General features: G+C 37.3%; 1 long non-coding RNA gene across 1 annotated transcript in view; it reads right to left on the bottom strand.

The window, feature by feature from the left end:
• The window catches only part of LOC139829087 (uncharacterized), a 234,082-nt gene that overhangs the window by 144,275 nt on the left and 73,232 nt on the right, over positions 1–16,575 (bottom strand). Inside the window, exon 3 of the long non-coding RNA XR_011741333.1 lies at positions 1,233–1,406. This is a non-coding gene — a long non-coding RNA (uncharacterized lncRNA). The remainder of the gene's footprint in view (positions 1–1,232; positions 1,407–16,575) is intronic.

Here is a 16,575-nt window from a genome sequence, read left to right as displayed (position 1 = left end):
AATACCTGTTCAACATGAAAGCAAGTAAAAATTATTGCTCCCAGTGCATTTCCACTGGGTAGTTCAGGTACCACAGGTCAATTGTTAATGACCTTGTGACTGCTACTGAGTCATCAGCCCAAATATATTTAGAACAGGTGTTTCTGTAACTGAAAGACCGGGAAAATCTGTAGAGTTCACTGGCCTTTAAACTCACACTTCTGCATGATGTGATGTAGTGGTCTAATGTTAACATGCTGGGTGGCAATATCAAAGATCATAGGGTCAAGATCTCCTTGGGGTTTTCTTCTTACTTTATCTCTTTATCACATGCATTTGCTCGTTTCAGCTTTTGCAATAGTAGTATATGTAGGAGGACAAGAAAGCTTTTTTTTATTACAAGAGCTGATCTAGGTGCTACGTGTTATTGCTACTGAAACAAACAAACAAATTTATAAGAAAATATTTGGGATATGAGTAGCTGGAGAGAGCTTCACTTTTTCTAGCTTGCATAGTTTCTTCAAAATAGCCTCATATGGTGAAAACTTAGAAATATAATCTACACCCCATTATTTGATTATTTAGGGGGTGTGCATGCAACCTTTTTATTTTATAGTACTGGCAGTTTCTCCCAAAGAAACAACATGAAAAAAGCATTCATAATATAAATAATATTCACAATATACATACTATACATAACATACATAGACTGGCATGTGGTAATCCTTTGTCCTGTAAGTGTGACAACAAGGGGCAGAGATTGCTATGGAAGAGCCACCGATTCTTCAGCTTCATAGTGTTTGTTCTCTTATGTCTCTTTAGGAAAAGTGCCCCAAAACCTGTGCACTGGTGCGCTCTTTGATGAGACAAGAAGGGCATAGTTAAGAGCCCAGGCAACCAATTATGTCAGGGAAGAGATTTCCCTAACAGAATTTAGTGGAGTGGCACTGATAATGTGAATTGACATTACAGGTATGACCCCATTATATTACCAAAGCCAGAAGAGGGAGTGATAGCACCCTGTTCCAGTGTCATGTGGCATAACCATAGTCACACAGCCAAGCAGACACATGCCATCCCTCCATCCAGAGCTCATTTTGCTCCATTACTGATCTGTTACTATTACTCCATCATGTGTTCTGCTACTGGTAGAGTAACTACTTAGACAACAATGATATTCAACACATTTTTCTTACTTTTATAAAAAACTTTACATCTTTCCTGTTGTTCCTAATAAAAGAGAAGTTACTTACCTCACTTGATGTTCTTTTGGGTTCACTGATCCCAGGTGTTGCCCATCCTCTTTGGATAACTCCCTGACAGCATTTCCAGGTGTTTAAGATGACTTCTCACCTCAATGCCGTGTAATAGAGAAGAGCACTGTAGCCTTAATCAATAGCTGTCATCAGGGAGCCTTTTGTAGAAATCTGTTGGGAAAAAGTGTGGAACTTAACCTTAGATCTCAACAAGTAGGTACTCAAGCTTTATTGATTGAAAAAATAATACAAAGCCACATGAAAATGTATTTTGTAAAAATGAGGCACTTGACAGGTTGAGTTTCCTAATCTGAACTCAGGTAGTGACACTTCCGTTTTTATAACATCCTCGGTAAATGTCATATTGCAAAAGGTGCTTCCCTCCACCCCGTACTCAAATACGAGTTGACAATACAGGTCACTATCTATCTACCAGTTCTATTTTATTTGCTTAACATGAGCAATGAAAAACAATTTTCCTGGTGATGACTAATGAGAAAAAAATTGCTGAGGATAGTTTCTTTATTGAGGTGGGCTAATGAATAAAGCTACTCTATCTAAATATCGCTGCTGTATACATGCCGAAGTATTTCATTGAAATATCTGGATTGAAGTTGTCATTTGAGAAGTGGTGAATGCAGCTATGATTCAGTGAGGTGCAGTGGACTCTTTCCCCCTAAGAAATCTGAAACAAAACTGGTTTTTAGTGGGAAGCTCTTGAGCAATAATTATGAGTTTTATTGCAGAATTTCAGAATTTTTCAATATAACACATTTCTGACAGATATGAAAACACAATGTTTGCATGCATCTATGAACTACTCAGAGACTAAATATTTCAAGGCTGAGGATGAAGTATATGGACACACTGAATGTGAGAATTTCTATGCAATGAACATATTAAGTGCTGTAAAAGATGCTGTGTTCCCTGCATCACACATCTATTGTGGTTGTGCTGGGTCTATATAACAAGGACAATAATATCATAAAACAATTTTGTGTTTTGCATTGCCAGTGTCCACCTTTTCTGACCTTTTATGCACTTAAAAATCATTAACACATCATGCCTCACAACATCTCTTTGGTTTACTGTTACTATGGTGATATCATTATTATCATCGTCATCATCATCATATTACATCTATACTATAAAAATATTATTATACTTTTGCAGACAAGTCTCTGAAGAAGTGATCAAATCACATGGCTTGTCAAGCCAGCAACGAAACTCAAACAACTTTGTTCCAACTCAGTTGACCAGGAATACACAAATCTCTTTTTAGTTAAAAAAAAGTAGATTATTATTTCCCATCACAGTGTTGTCACTTCCCAATCCAGATTTACACTGATGCTCTCCAGAGTAGAATTAGAAGTTATGGAACAGCTTCTGTAAAAGCAGCAGCTCTAAGAGCTAGGGTTGTCCTGTCTGTCTAAGAGAGGGATATAATAAACGGCTGTAAAATCCCGCCTGCCACTGGCGTGCTGGCTAGGGATAAACTACTCACTATCTCTTCTAGTACCAGCTCTAGGAGGTATCAAACAGCACTTGTCTTTGCCAAGTATAAAACAAACAGTGGTGTCCTTCATGCAGCGTACAGCTAAAACTAAGGAGTTTCTTGGCCGAATATTTTTTGAAACCTGTTTACACTGGTTCAAGGGAAGACTGCACTAACATATACCTAAATTAGCTTTTTCCACAGTGCCTCTTATCAAGCAAATTTTATTAAGTATGAGAGAAATGGAAGGTGAAAAATGCGATATTAATTTTTAAAAGAGCTCTGGGAAGCACGTAGTTCATTACAGACTGTTACCCAAGTGCAATTACCAACTGTTTACCAAGTGAAATCCTGATGCAGGAGGTGTAAACTAAAGCAAGGAAGCTCCATGTCACTCTGTGTAACTGAACTACGGAACTTATTGTCACAGGAGTTTGTGAAGATTTCAAGCTCCAAAGCAGGGGAGGTAAATAATGAATGAGTATGTCCATTAAGGGCAGCTCCAATCTCAGAAATTATCTAAACTAATGACTGATAGAAAATGAGCAAATGTATCTATGAAAAATCACTCTACATCCACTCTATTTTCCACAGTCTATCCCTCCTCACCTGCTATGATCATCTGCTGAGCAGTTAAAATGCTGCTAAAAAACCTAATTTGCATTCTTGCTCCCAAAATTTGCATGTTTGTCAAAGATAAGGAAGGTAAGCCACATCAGACACCAATGAAAGAGATGATTTCCCCCTGTCATACGATCCTGTTCTTAAGCAAACATGGTGGAGAAAGTGTGGGCTGCAGGACGGCCAGGGGGACCAGAGCCACGGTGCATCTTCTCAGAGCTCCAGTCCTCTCCCCTGTCCCAACATGGGCACCACCTGTGTTCCCAGTTCAGTCATTCAACTTCTCTGAACATGTCAAATCTGACCCATAGAGGAAGATAAATAGCTTCTGTAGTCACCACCAAAAATGAACATGAATTCTGCCTACTGTGCAGTAACTCTTCTACCTGCAGAACTCCAGTAAAGCCTTGTAAGTCATCAACACAGAGGAGGAATGAACCTACAAAATTAATGCAATCCTAGCGATCTAACCATTTAAAAAATTGTATTGTATTGTTTCCCTGAACAAGATTTAAAATTAGGTTCAAACAATCTCTTTTGAATATGAAGCAAGGAAAACACACTGTCCTAGCTCCAGACACACAATGGAGTTACAAGGTATTTAAGTGAGCCTTTACTTTTCTGGACTTTTCCATTTGCTGTAAATCAACCACCTGAATCATGAATTTTGCAATTTTGAATGGCCTTTAATGTCAACTGAGACAATCTGAACCAATCTTGTTAGAAGAAAACTAAGTTTTACCTGTTATAAATGGGAGGTCACCTAACAATATAAAAAAGCCACCGACCTTAAACTTTCAAATTCAATTATGTTGTGAGAAGGAAAAAAATAAAGTATTCCTAATATAAGACAACCTCTTTCTTATTGTATTCATTATTATTCAAAAGTAAAAAAAAATTATGAGTACCCAGTATCATCAGTGACGTATCTTTTCAGTTTGGGAAGGCTGAAGGTAAGAAGGTTCTTTCCAGTGTTGCCAGTACTTTGCAATAAAAATACACTGTATATTAATCTAAAGTGGTCAAGATTCAGCTGAGAGACAGGCAGAAGTACATGCGGCAATAGCAGTTTTCTTCAGTGAAGATTTGACTCATCTTGGAGAATAAATTAGTTACTGTCTTACTTTCCTCTCACCCATCAAAACCCAAGGTAGGGAACAGGAGGACAGCATCCATAAAGCCATATGGTGACTCAACATTTCTGCAATACAGCAATTTCTCCTCTCTGATGAACTGCAACTTTTCTTTCCTTTGTTCCTTCTTGCTAAGCAGAATTGACGAATGACCATTTAGCCTCCATGGTAAGGAAAAATATGAGGCTAATTCCTGCATCTATACCACTTCTTGGCTTTCTAAGCTCTGACATCTTCACTTTCAGAGGCCAAAAAAAATGATCAGGTGCTACGGCTGGTAAAAATGAATACACATGTGCTCTTAGAAGAAATGTGTTTCCTTTAAAATAAAGTGTGTTCATTACTTTTGTGTATCTGTATATAATGGGAAGCTTAAAAAAATTTGTGCAGCATGCACTGAAAACTAGGCAGAAGCTACGGTATTATTTGATGTATGATTGAAACGAGTCTTGTTCTCTCACTCCCCAGTATTCTGCTCATTTGCTGTGAAGAAAGATCTACATATTTAACTCAAAGCCAGTGCTAACATGATAGGTAAGAAGACCTTAATACCACAATTGAGCAGCTCTTGTCAGGGCTTTCAAGTGCGCTGCAAACGATGGGATTTCACTGCCTTACCGCCTGGTTGGGCTGAGGCCACAAGACTCAGCTGATTAATATGCCTTTGTGTTTATTTGTTTGTTTATTCTACATGAAACAATCATGTTTGCAAAATGCTTCCTTTTAGGAGAAGTCAAGACTCACAGAACAATAGTTGCAGAGGTTTCTTGAGAATATAGGGCAGAACTATTATACCAGTATTAATTATAACTCAAAGAAAGATCATCATTTGTAGTATCTAAGTATCATTCACATCATTGTATCACAAATCATCATTTCAGTCAGTGTTTTAATTATTTCTGTAACAGCTCTGCAAAGAGTCCTTATTCCTCAGTAACCATTGAGGAGGAAAGAAAAGAGAGAAAAAAGTAAATTAGGGTTGTATCCTTCAAATGAAAAATTCATGTGTAAGTATGAAACAAGCAAAAAAAAAAGACAAAAATACATATTGTTTCATGTATATGTGATAGAGAACTGTATCACTTCCAAACCAAAATATGCATGAAAAATTGAAAGATAGATGTGGAAGCTAAAATATCAAAGCTAATTAAGAAAATTACCAATTTGGTATTTTACTAAAAATGCATGTAATTAGAATTACGACAGCATGAAATATACTTGGAGAAAATTGAAAACTAAGCCAGTCTGAGAGTTCTGCACAGAACATGAAAATTGGCTGTGAGGAAGAAAGACCAAGTTTACTGCACAATCTTTCCCGTGAGGGGAGGGATGACACGTGTGCTTCCTTGGCTTTGCCACTTGTTTTCCTCTACTCTGTGGCATGCTGTCAAATCTGCAACGGCCTTAGAACTCACACAGTTCCTCATTCGGGACGAGCAAATGAAATATGTGAAAGAGGATTAATGCGATTACGATCATCACCAGAATATTTTTTTTCCCCACAAGATGTGCTATATAAAGGTATTTCTTCTATACTTTTAATCTGTTTTTCGAATATATAGATACTATCAAGCAGATGTTCATAGATGGGTATAAATGAGGTATGTAAATGTGCTTACTTTTTTACCAAAGACATAAATTTTAATCCACGTTCTCTCTAGTTTATTCCCTTAAACTGCAAAAAGAAAGTGATTCCTTACATCAGCATGATGGACAAACTAGGCTGGAATGAACGGTTTCTCATTTTCAGTGTCACTTGACAAGGGTCTTCCAGCCCCCTGTGACGCTGAAATGCAGCCAAAGAAGTGTGCTTCCTCTTCAAAAGTAAGAATTTAATTCCCAGAAGATGTCTGCGGAGCACAAAGGACACTGCACCTGCAGCTGACATGAACGTGCCTCCAGGTTCTGTGTGCTGCCATCCTAGAATGTTCTCGTGGCTTTTGCAATTTGCATGTTCTACAGATTTTTTTCTGCTCTATTGAGAAATAATACTGCTGTTTTTAAAAGGGTGGCCCCTGGCATGGAAAGAGTACTGGTGTATCATTATGATGACAGGCACCTTTTCCAGGAGGGTTGGTTTGTTTATTTTCATGCCATGGTGTGGCAGGCCAACATGACAAACATCATTCTTTGTTCCAGAAGTAAGATGGCTACCTTGTAGCAAAGTCAATTTAAAGAAGATTTTTGTCATTGAACTGGAAAAGAAAAAGATAGGCTTGTCATTTTTCCTCATTTTTGTAGAGGAGGATTTCGTTAAAGATTTCAACAGCGATATTCCTAGACAGCTTCAAATTTCACATGAAAGCATGTTTCTGCCTCCTCTGCCTCTCCTGTACTGCATTGATAGGTCTTCAGCTGTGCCTACTATTGCAAAGAAAATTAGCTCTTTCTCATTTCCACTTCAAAATACTGCCTGGCATCACCAACCTCTTCCTCACCCAAATGCATTTAGTTTAGAAGGCGCCTTAGAGGAAGAGCCTGGTAAAAGCACAAATACAGTAGCTGATTTCAGGAAGGAGTAAAATTATCTTTGCATACATATGTATACATTAATGCAACTTCACATATGTATATAAATATTTTGCATATATGCATATATGCTTGTAAATTTATATATGTATTTATATATGTGTATATATACACATATACACAAATACACCCACATATTAAAATACATAACTCAACATATAAATTCCAATGAAATCTAACTTTAAATTAACTTAGTTACCAGAAGCTTGAGTAGCACACGTGCACAAACACACACAACCTTTTCAGCCAAAACCACAATAATTTTAGAAGTTAAGTTCATAGAAAACCCTGGGAGAGTGAGAAAATTAAAAAATAAACCATTAATAGCATCATCATCAAGTTCAAGGATGGAAGAATAAGTATGCTGCATGTGCATTGAAAACTCACTTCCCTTTGCCACTAAGGACATCTCTGCTCTTTAACCAAATGTCAATGATTTGAGCCAGCATAAAAAAATCATGCAAAAGGTACTTCTGTGTGTTGAAATGAATATTTCCTATGCAGCAAGTCCCAGTGCTTAGAAAACAAGTGATTCCATGATTTATTAGCATTCAAACAAACTCTGTATAGATTCTCACATTCCTCATATTGTCCTTAATATTCTATACAGAAAACCACATGGTTTTCTGTCTGCATACAGATAGATTCATGTGCAAATCTTGCAAATCGTACAGTTATTCAAAATGTATATCTGATCTTTATGTGCCCAACTCTGAATTTTATTAAATATAAAAGATGAAAAAGCAGCCAAATAAATCTAGAAATATAAAAGAAAACAAAGTCCTATTGAAATGTATTTATAGAAACGAATTTTTACATGTCACTTGAGTATATGCTTCTGAAAAGAAAGAAATTATATTTAATTATTATTTGTTACTGCCATTAGGAAAACTGGTATTATCTGAGCCAATGCCACCTATTGATTGTATAATAATCCAGGCCGACCTCTTCAGGTAGCACCGTTGGACACGATTAGCAAGCCTAGGATTAGAGTGGGACTGAATCGTCCATATTTCCTGAATTTATACCACATTATCAAACTGTTCTGCGTGCCAGAGTTGGTTTTTTTTCCACTTTCCTGTACATAACTTACGTAGTAATTATGTTTATACGGTCACTCCCATCCCAAGACAATCTCAAGCCTATAATGACTGAAAAGGAACTTGGGTCTAACATGTGTTAGGACACTGAGCATTTTACAAGACATGGAGAAAATACAAATCAAGGGTTTGCTAAGTACAGTAAGCCAAGCATAGACTCGTAGGAGAATGCATTAGGAGGAGATGGGTCAGCATTTTCTTTTGTTCACTTTCACCTGTATGCTCACTGTATTTCCCAGGCATGTGGTTCATTTTGTACCTCAGCCAGTTAAGTTACAATAACCTTTGTCTTTTACACCATTCTGCTATTATTTAGTCATAAATAATTCCACATACGTCTTTTAATCATTAGGAGGGATAGAGGCTTCCTAGGTAGCATGGATTCAGGCTCAGAAACTAGCTCAGCGCAGCCTTCAATCAGACACCTTTGAGATTACTTGGGCAGTTATAGCACAGATCTATTCCAAAAAAGTTGGATATGATTATTATCATAGGACTAGAGACGGATGTAAGGTTTAATTTCATCACTGTATATACTGTAGAAGTGATTTTCATAGGTAAAACTATATTACTGTATGCAGATTGGCAAAAGAACTTGCATTTAGCAAATACAGATAAATGAAAATACCAAAGCTGGTGCATGTAGAATGATATGGATATGCCTCAAAAGGCATCTGATAATGCAGATTAATAACTAGTGTATATTGTTACTAAATTTTTTCATGAAAGCCACCAAGCAAAGTGAAAATTAAATGTGTAAACATACTTTTCAGGATGCTCAGAATTATTAGAAGTCTCTTTCTTTAAGATGACCTCATTTCTTTTTCTTTTTGGCTTTCATAAAGACCACTCATCTGTGAATTGAGTGAATGGTTTCTGCAGGTATTTATAGCTTTAGATGGAGATGCAGTTATGGGAAAACTCCAGCCCAAAGAAAGGAAAAGCGCCTGCTGAGAAAATACTGTGTGACTGTTTCCCAAGACTAATTTAACTCTGTAGACCAGCAGTCCTCTCGTACCTGCAAGAACAGACCAACACTTGGCCCTACAAATATGCTGAACCTGTCCAAGGCCACTGGCCCACACTGGCATCGCTACTGGCTGTGGGACCCAGGCCGGATCTAAGAGGGCAGCAGGTGCTGCATGCAGACGAAGAGTTCAGGAATAGGTATTTATACCTCAGAAAGCAAAGAGCACTCAGAGGGACTTTCCAAACACCTAACTAGACACCATTAGGACACCAGGACAACCTCTGACTGGACTCCAGCGCAACCTCTGACAGAACACGCTGTTGGGGTCACCCTAACAGGATGGCCATGAGCAAGTGAATTATGTCAGTGAGTAAGTGAACGTGTTGTATGAATAGCTGTCTGCTATTAATTATAACAGCTTGATTCCATTAATAATAACAGCTGCATCTCCTCCTAGCTTGATCCCCTATTAAGGAATGATCATTAACAACATGTCTACTCTTCACCAATTCATGAACTGACCTTGGAATTTCAGAAGTTTATGCCTAAATGAGGACAAATAACTGATTACAATAAAAACAATGGAAGAAAGTAAAGAACATGTTTTTCATCCACCTAGGCCTTTGCATACGGACAGAGGAAAGGGAACTTGCTTTTGCTTTCTCAGAGATATCTAGACGTCCTGAAATTTAAACCAATTGAAACTGAAAATTATTTAATTTAGATTTTGACAAAATGAAAACTACCTATTTAAGAGCTTCATGGGCTAGTAATGGAAGTTTGTGTGCTGGAAACCTTCTTTGAAATAAACCTAAAACAAGTTAGCTGGCAGGTAGGTTTGTGTTGCAAGGGATTCTGACAGCCTGTCAAAGTTCCACTTTTCTCACATTCAGTCAACCTCTCTCTTCTAAAGAAAGCATAAAATATGTCAAAATGACAGCTGCCGAAGTAGAGCAGGAGCAGCAGCCAGCTAGCTTGCTGGGCCTATTACCTTAGGAAAGAAATAATGGAAAAGTTGTGTAAATGGCACACACTGAATAGGGATATAATTTGCCCGGTCAAGTAGTGACTCAATAAAGTCTTATTAACCCTTCACCTACTGTTACTAATGTCTCCACATTTGTCTTAATTTATTCTTTTATGTTTTGAAGTGTTGGGTAGTATAGCAGGAACAAACTGATTTAAAATGTGAGTACCTTAATGCTTCTGATGACTTTGTAAAATTAATTTGCACAACATTGAATAGAATTAATTTGAAAGCAAATCCAGCAGAGACAATACTATAATTACGTGGGATTTTAAACTACTTAGGTGGGTCAACATAATCTTGATGATCTTAAAAACTGGAAGAAGAAATAACAGTGTTCATTTGTCTGAGGTCTCATTTACAGCTACTGCTTCAACTCTGCAGAATTTTCTATATGCTCAGGGCATCACACTGTCCCAACTTGATAAGATTTTAGTGAGAGAAGCAGTTCCCATTGCCTTCGGTTTAGCCCTGGCTATGCCAGCAGTACATCCCTTTGGCAATGACACGAACCTGGTCTTAGACTGGAAGGCTTAAATGCATTTTCTGCAAACATTTCTCTGATGACATTGTCTTTATACCTCAGTGAAACCTGGGTGGAATCTCAGCACAAAGAAAGGCAATGCGCTGACTCCATGGCTCAACTCCAAAAGTCTTCTGCAAACAACAGAACTCCTAGTGCTTCTCACAAAAAGGTCATAAAATCCTTTGTCTAGGAAAGTCTTAAGCGACTTAAACACACAAGTGACTACTGACAGTAAAGGTATGTGTACACAAAAAGTGTGAAACAGAGACTTGGCATATGAAATGATGGTACCCGAAGACAGAGTTGCAGGGTAAATTTGTCCTAACTGTAGACGGTATCCTTGACATCTAAGTTTAAAAATGAAATGGTATTAGGCTTTTGTTATGGATGCTGAAAGCTTCAGATGAACTAGATATAAACATTGAATAATAATACACCTGAAAAGCAGCATACTGGTAATGAGAATTATTTTTTCAGAGATGGAAACAATACATTCCATCTTTCCATTGTTCCCTTTATCACAATAGCCAGGATCAGTTCTAGTTCAGCTTTGGTCCTTCTAATTTTCTCTCTGCATAACTTCACAGCATCCTTATAGACTGTTGAGTAGCCTCACACAAATCGTCTCACACAAAATCCAGCCACTTCAATTTATATGTCTTAATCATGGCAAATCTTGGCTTAAGTTTCGAAGTTTAGAGTGAAGCAAATCTGCTTTTACAGCCTGTAGTCATTCACTTGCTCACTATGGTTTGGAAACAGCATGTGGGATGGGGAATCTCTCCTCTGTTGCACTGAGCTGTTCAATAAGGCTTTGGAAATCAAATTCCCTCCAAGTAATTTCTATAGGAGAGGTTTCCAGCTGTGAGGCAAGTTTGCTTGTGCTATATGAGCACCCTAATTACTCCACAAAGAACATTACGTTCTCATACCCAGTCTTTCAGAAAAATGACAACAATATCGTGATGAGAAAAATGGGACTGATCAACAAAACCAAGAAAATCAACTACAACAAGCTATTCTTGCTGTAGCTAACTATGAAGTCTTAGTCATATTCTTGATTTTTGCATACCTCTTTTAGAGAGAACAGAAAGCTGATCTCCCTGTATATTCTTGTAAACAGTCCCCACACAATCCTTAATCCTGCTTTTTTTACAACTTCCATCTGCCTTCTAATGTGTCTTCATTTGGGTAAGCAGCAAAAAATCTGAACTGGTATGACACATCCTTCATTCTGTCTCATTTGTTTCATTAAGGATGCTTGACAAGCTTAAATTCCCACATCAAAATAATAGTTAGCAAAGAAATGGCAAGCTAAAGCACAATACTTTTGTTGTTTGATTTTAGGAAGCTTCCTTTTCAAAGGACTTGAAGTTGTTTGGTGACATTCTGAAAAAGAAAGAAAAACAAGAACCTCATACCTAAGGCCTTTGTAGAAAATTCATAGCAGACCTGGAAGATTTATCTGCAAGAGCTCAGCACTACTCACTAATTCCAGTACTCGATCTATTAAATACAGCTAAGCTCAGTGCAGGATCACAATTTTAGGCAGGAAGAGAAGAACGGGTTCCTGTTCTTTGTAAGTACACATATTTTTATTTATTTTTAACACACTTCCCTGTATGGACAGTAACTCTCTCTGACTCAATCACTGTTTCAGTCACTAGCCAAGTATTTAAAACGAACAAAAAAAAGTCTTCACTCTACATTAATTCCTGATATAGCAAAAATGCACTGAAGGGATTTTGTAAATACTTATTTACTGGATTCTGCAATTAACACATCTCTTATTAAGACATGATAATTGTCATTTTTTCCAAAATTTATGTTCCAGTTAGAGCTTTACTGATCTGCCCCGAGACTGACTATATACGGAGGAGATACAGCATGACAGCAACCAGTGTTCACGCCTTTGTGAAGCTCCTAACCCGAACAATATACTTCATTAACCTGCCGTATACTGGGGAAGAGGAGGATGGGGAAACACGTCAGCATTTTTAGGTAATCAGAAAGTATCAACTACAGAAAAGGAGCTACGAGAAGGCACCAGAAACAGAATCTGAACTTGCATGTGACAAGACCAGCCTCTAATTATGTTATATGAAATTATTTCTTCATTGTCCACAAGGAACTTGGAAATAATTCTTCTGTTGTAGTCTCTTGATAACAGTTGGTGCCATTGGGTGAGCAAGCGAAAATCAGAGGTATGAATCTTTGATTTACCTTAAGAATATATCAATATATGGTTCTTAAATTCCTGAAACATCCCTGTGCTCTGTCACCCTCATTTTTTCTTCAGAGCTTAAGGCTGCAGAGCTCTAGCTTGATGCACATAGCTTGATTAGAAAGCAGTCTGTCTTGTTAGATGTTGAAAGTGACATAATTTCTGCCTAAGGGATTAACCAAAAGGGAACGTTCATCTGAATATCCCGGGGTAGCAGAGTTCTGTTGACTCCATGAATCTCAGAATTGCTCATGCAGTGGAACAAGAATTTTATCCAGCAGGAAAACAAGATCAGGATCTCTCAAGGGACCATGGAAACTCCTGTCCTTCATGTGAGCGTAAATAATATGATAAACAGCATATCCTCCTGCAATTTCCCATACTGAGAGTGAACCAGAAAAAGTAAAAAATATGTTCTTATACCTATATAGATCTATAGCTAACAATAGATCAGCATTAATCAGATCCATATTTCTACTATGTTCAAATGAGATGTTCTGATCCAGAACTAATTAAAAAAAATATCTATATATATTTTGGTTGCCAATCTTAAAAACAGTGACTGTAACTGACAGATTTCCTCTTCCACTGTTTGTTTTAGGACTTACCAACAAATAATTTACATCAATATTGAGCAAAAGAGACATTATACAAGAAAATTAAGTCAAAAATTCTGAATATGTTTTCAAGCCAAAATGTTTAAATAAAAAAATGATGAAACAATATATAAATTTAAAGGTAACATTCCTCTCTGCTGAAATCTGATTCTAAGTCACCCATGCTTTTAGCTCTATACATCGTGACAGTTTTAAATATTTCTCCAAATCTAAAATGTTTAATCAGTTCAGTCTAAACATGCAAAATATTTACAAAGCTTATATACAGGGACTTCCATATAAATATACGTGAATATTTCAACATATTTGACTTCAAATGGGATTTAATTTAGTGTTCTAAAAATGGCATTAATTTTTTTTTTTTTTTCAGCAAGGATGATGCAAAGGCAACACATGGAGTTGTTGTTTTATCTGTTCTACTTTTTCTCTCCTGTAAAAGATACATACTTCTGTGTTTCCTGATGGAATGGAAGATTAAAATAACTTAAATTTAAGTCACTAATTTCCATGAAGAATTTCCAACAATGATTAAAATACCACAATAGCCTGTGTTACGTATCGTGCACTGTAACTACAGACCTGCTGACAGTGTGAAACCTAGAAACCTCACACTGAGAAAATTTCAAAGTGTTTACTCACCATAGAATTTTTATTTACAGCTCAACTAAGGGAGCAAAATATATATGCATATATATTCATTTATAAATATAAACTACTTTGTTCTGTAAGAGTCAATAGACTAAATGACCTTCATGATTTGTTAGGGAAAAAAATGCCTTCTCTTGCCTCCTGTAAGATTGGCTCCTGTATATGACTGCCAGTTTACTAGCTGCTGTTAAGACTGTGTCTTGGTTCATAAGATGAGTGGATCTCACCTTCATATACTGCTATATTTCCTTTCCGTGAATTAGTTAGGCTTTCATTCTATCAGTATGATAGCTGGTGATCCGTGAGAAAACCTCTTACGCCAACCAAAAGCCAATCCCACTTGAGAAAGAAAAAAAAGAAATCTCTCAACAGACATCTAGTGCTTTCACAGGATTGATTCTTTTACGGAGAGCTGGTACTTTTGGATGACGTGGCAGCAACAAAATCAAGGTGGTCTGTTGTATTTGACAATTAGACAATCATTTATTCACACTGGCCTGGTAAGGTCTTTCTGAGCGCCTGTAGAAAGAGGAACTTCAATTAACAGTGAGGTGCAGTTACACCTCATGTTATTAATGTCAGAATAAAAGCAGCCTGCCCATCACTCCCATAGTCTCTTCATGTTTTAAAAATATAACTCACAGCCCTCCTTCTACTGTTTTACCAAGAGCCACCCATCATGCATTGCCCCAAAACTCTGTTGCCCTTCTCAATGTTTCTGAATAACTGGATTCAAGTCATTCCAGCTGAGTGCCTGAGTCATCCCTGCAAACATGTTATTGCGATTAAAAGAAGGAAAAAAAAATAAAGTGCCTTTGTTTTTTCCAATGAAATATGTTAAATGAAAGGGAGAAAAAACCTTCAGACCACTTTGTTTAAAGAGACAGGGACTATAGAAGTCTTATATCTTACATCACTTCGCTCCACCACTTCCTTCCATCTCTGTGCAATGAAATAGTCACCCCGATGAGAAGGACATAAACAGTGACTCCTCACCAGTGCAGATGGGTGACATTTGAAAACCTCGTTCTCATTACCTAGATTTCACATTTTTTTATCGTTATAATTATTGCAAGAGTATATTTAGCATGTGTGCTCTGCAGTGACTTCAACTAAACACTTGCTATTTAAATAGGTCATGTGACACTATTACTGCTGCAATATTAGCACACGAAAATGGTTTTTTGGCAAACAAGTAAATCAGAGACAAAGCATGCTATGCACAGACTGTAATTACGGCTGTATACTTTTTCATCATGTGTTGAAAAAATTTAGAACAGTATTTACTGTTGTAATTAAACTGATTCCCCCAAGAACTACAATGAACTTTGGGAGGTGATAAATAAAAGCAGCAGCAAGCTGCTCCTTTGAGATTTACACTCTGATGATAAGATCTCCTGAGTTCCTGGAGGGAGAAAAAGAAGGTAGGTTCATAATTTATCCTTTCCGGGCCTGGTCAAAAACCTATTAGCGTCATTAGAAGCCTTTAAATTGATTTTGTTCAAAGTTCATTCTAAAGTAATTTTATTCTTGAAGTACAAGTTTTAATTTTCTAATACCAAAATTAAAACAGAAATTGCTTATCATTTTCCTTTGAAGGAAAGGTTTTCAATATTTATTTTGGATAAAAATGGTTGTTACATCTTTCACCATCATTTTCTACAGAGATGCAAAAAGATTTTCTGACCGATAGAAGTGGTATTTTTTTACAGATCTCTACAACTAGCCTCAAAGAACATTGAAGAGAATGTGAAGTGTATATGACCAGACAGAAATAACAACATATCTTTTGTTAAACTTCACATCTAAGCAATAGTGCAACAGATCTCCTTTCTGCATGCCTATTTAAAGGTCTATGTCTCCATGCACGTAGATGTTATGTTTTTTCTAAGTAACAGAGGAATAAAATGTGCATCAGCACCCTGTCAACGTGCCACCCTGCACAGGACCCAGGGGTTCTTGAGAAGGCGAGGACAGGAGTGCTTGGCTGGCACCGACGGGTGTGCTCACCCTTTGACTCCTGTGCCTGTAGTGCCAATGTTTACTCCACCTTCTACCCATTTGGAGAAACATTCTAGAAGAGGAAAATTAATCTGACACCTATATGACCAAAGTGGAACCAAATACGCCATGAGCATCAGCCTGACTGCCTACAGGGGGATGGGAGATAATTTATATCATACTGTTAATTGAATTTGATTGTTGGGGTTGGGTTTCCTCCTCCTTTACACAACTTCTATACTCAGGGTGATGTTGGCTTTTTTTAAAATGAATTTTCATTACAGCTTTCTCCAGCATACTTAATCAAATGGGGTCACATTTCCGGTTAATTGGAGTAGGAAGTACCTACCTCCTCCTTGAGAAGATTGAGAACGTGACAGGGGACTCCACTTTTCGGAAATGCTCCTTCTCATTGACCCAGCACCTCTGCCAAAACCACGTTTATAGCA

Source organism: Patagioenas fasciata, chromosome 14, assembly GCF_037038585.1.
Source record: "Patagioenas fasciata isolate bPatFas1 chromosome 14, bPatFas1.hap1, whole genome shotgun sequence".
Taxonomy (NCBI): Eukaryota; Metazoa; Chordata; class Aves; order Columbiformes; family Columbidae; genus Patagioenas; species Patagioenas fasciata.
This window is presented reverse-complemented; position numbering and strand designations above follow the sequence as displayed.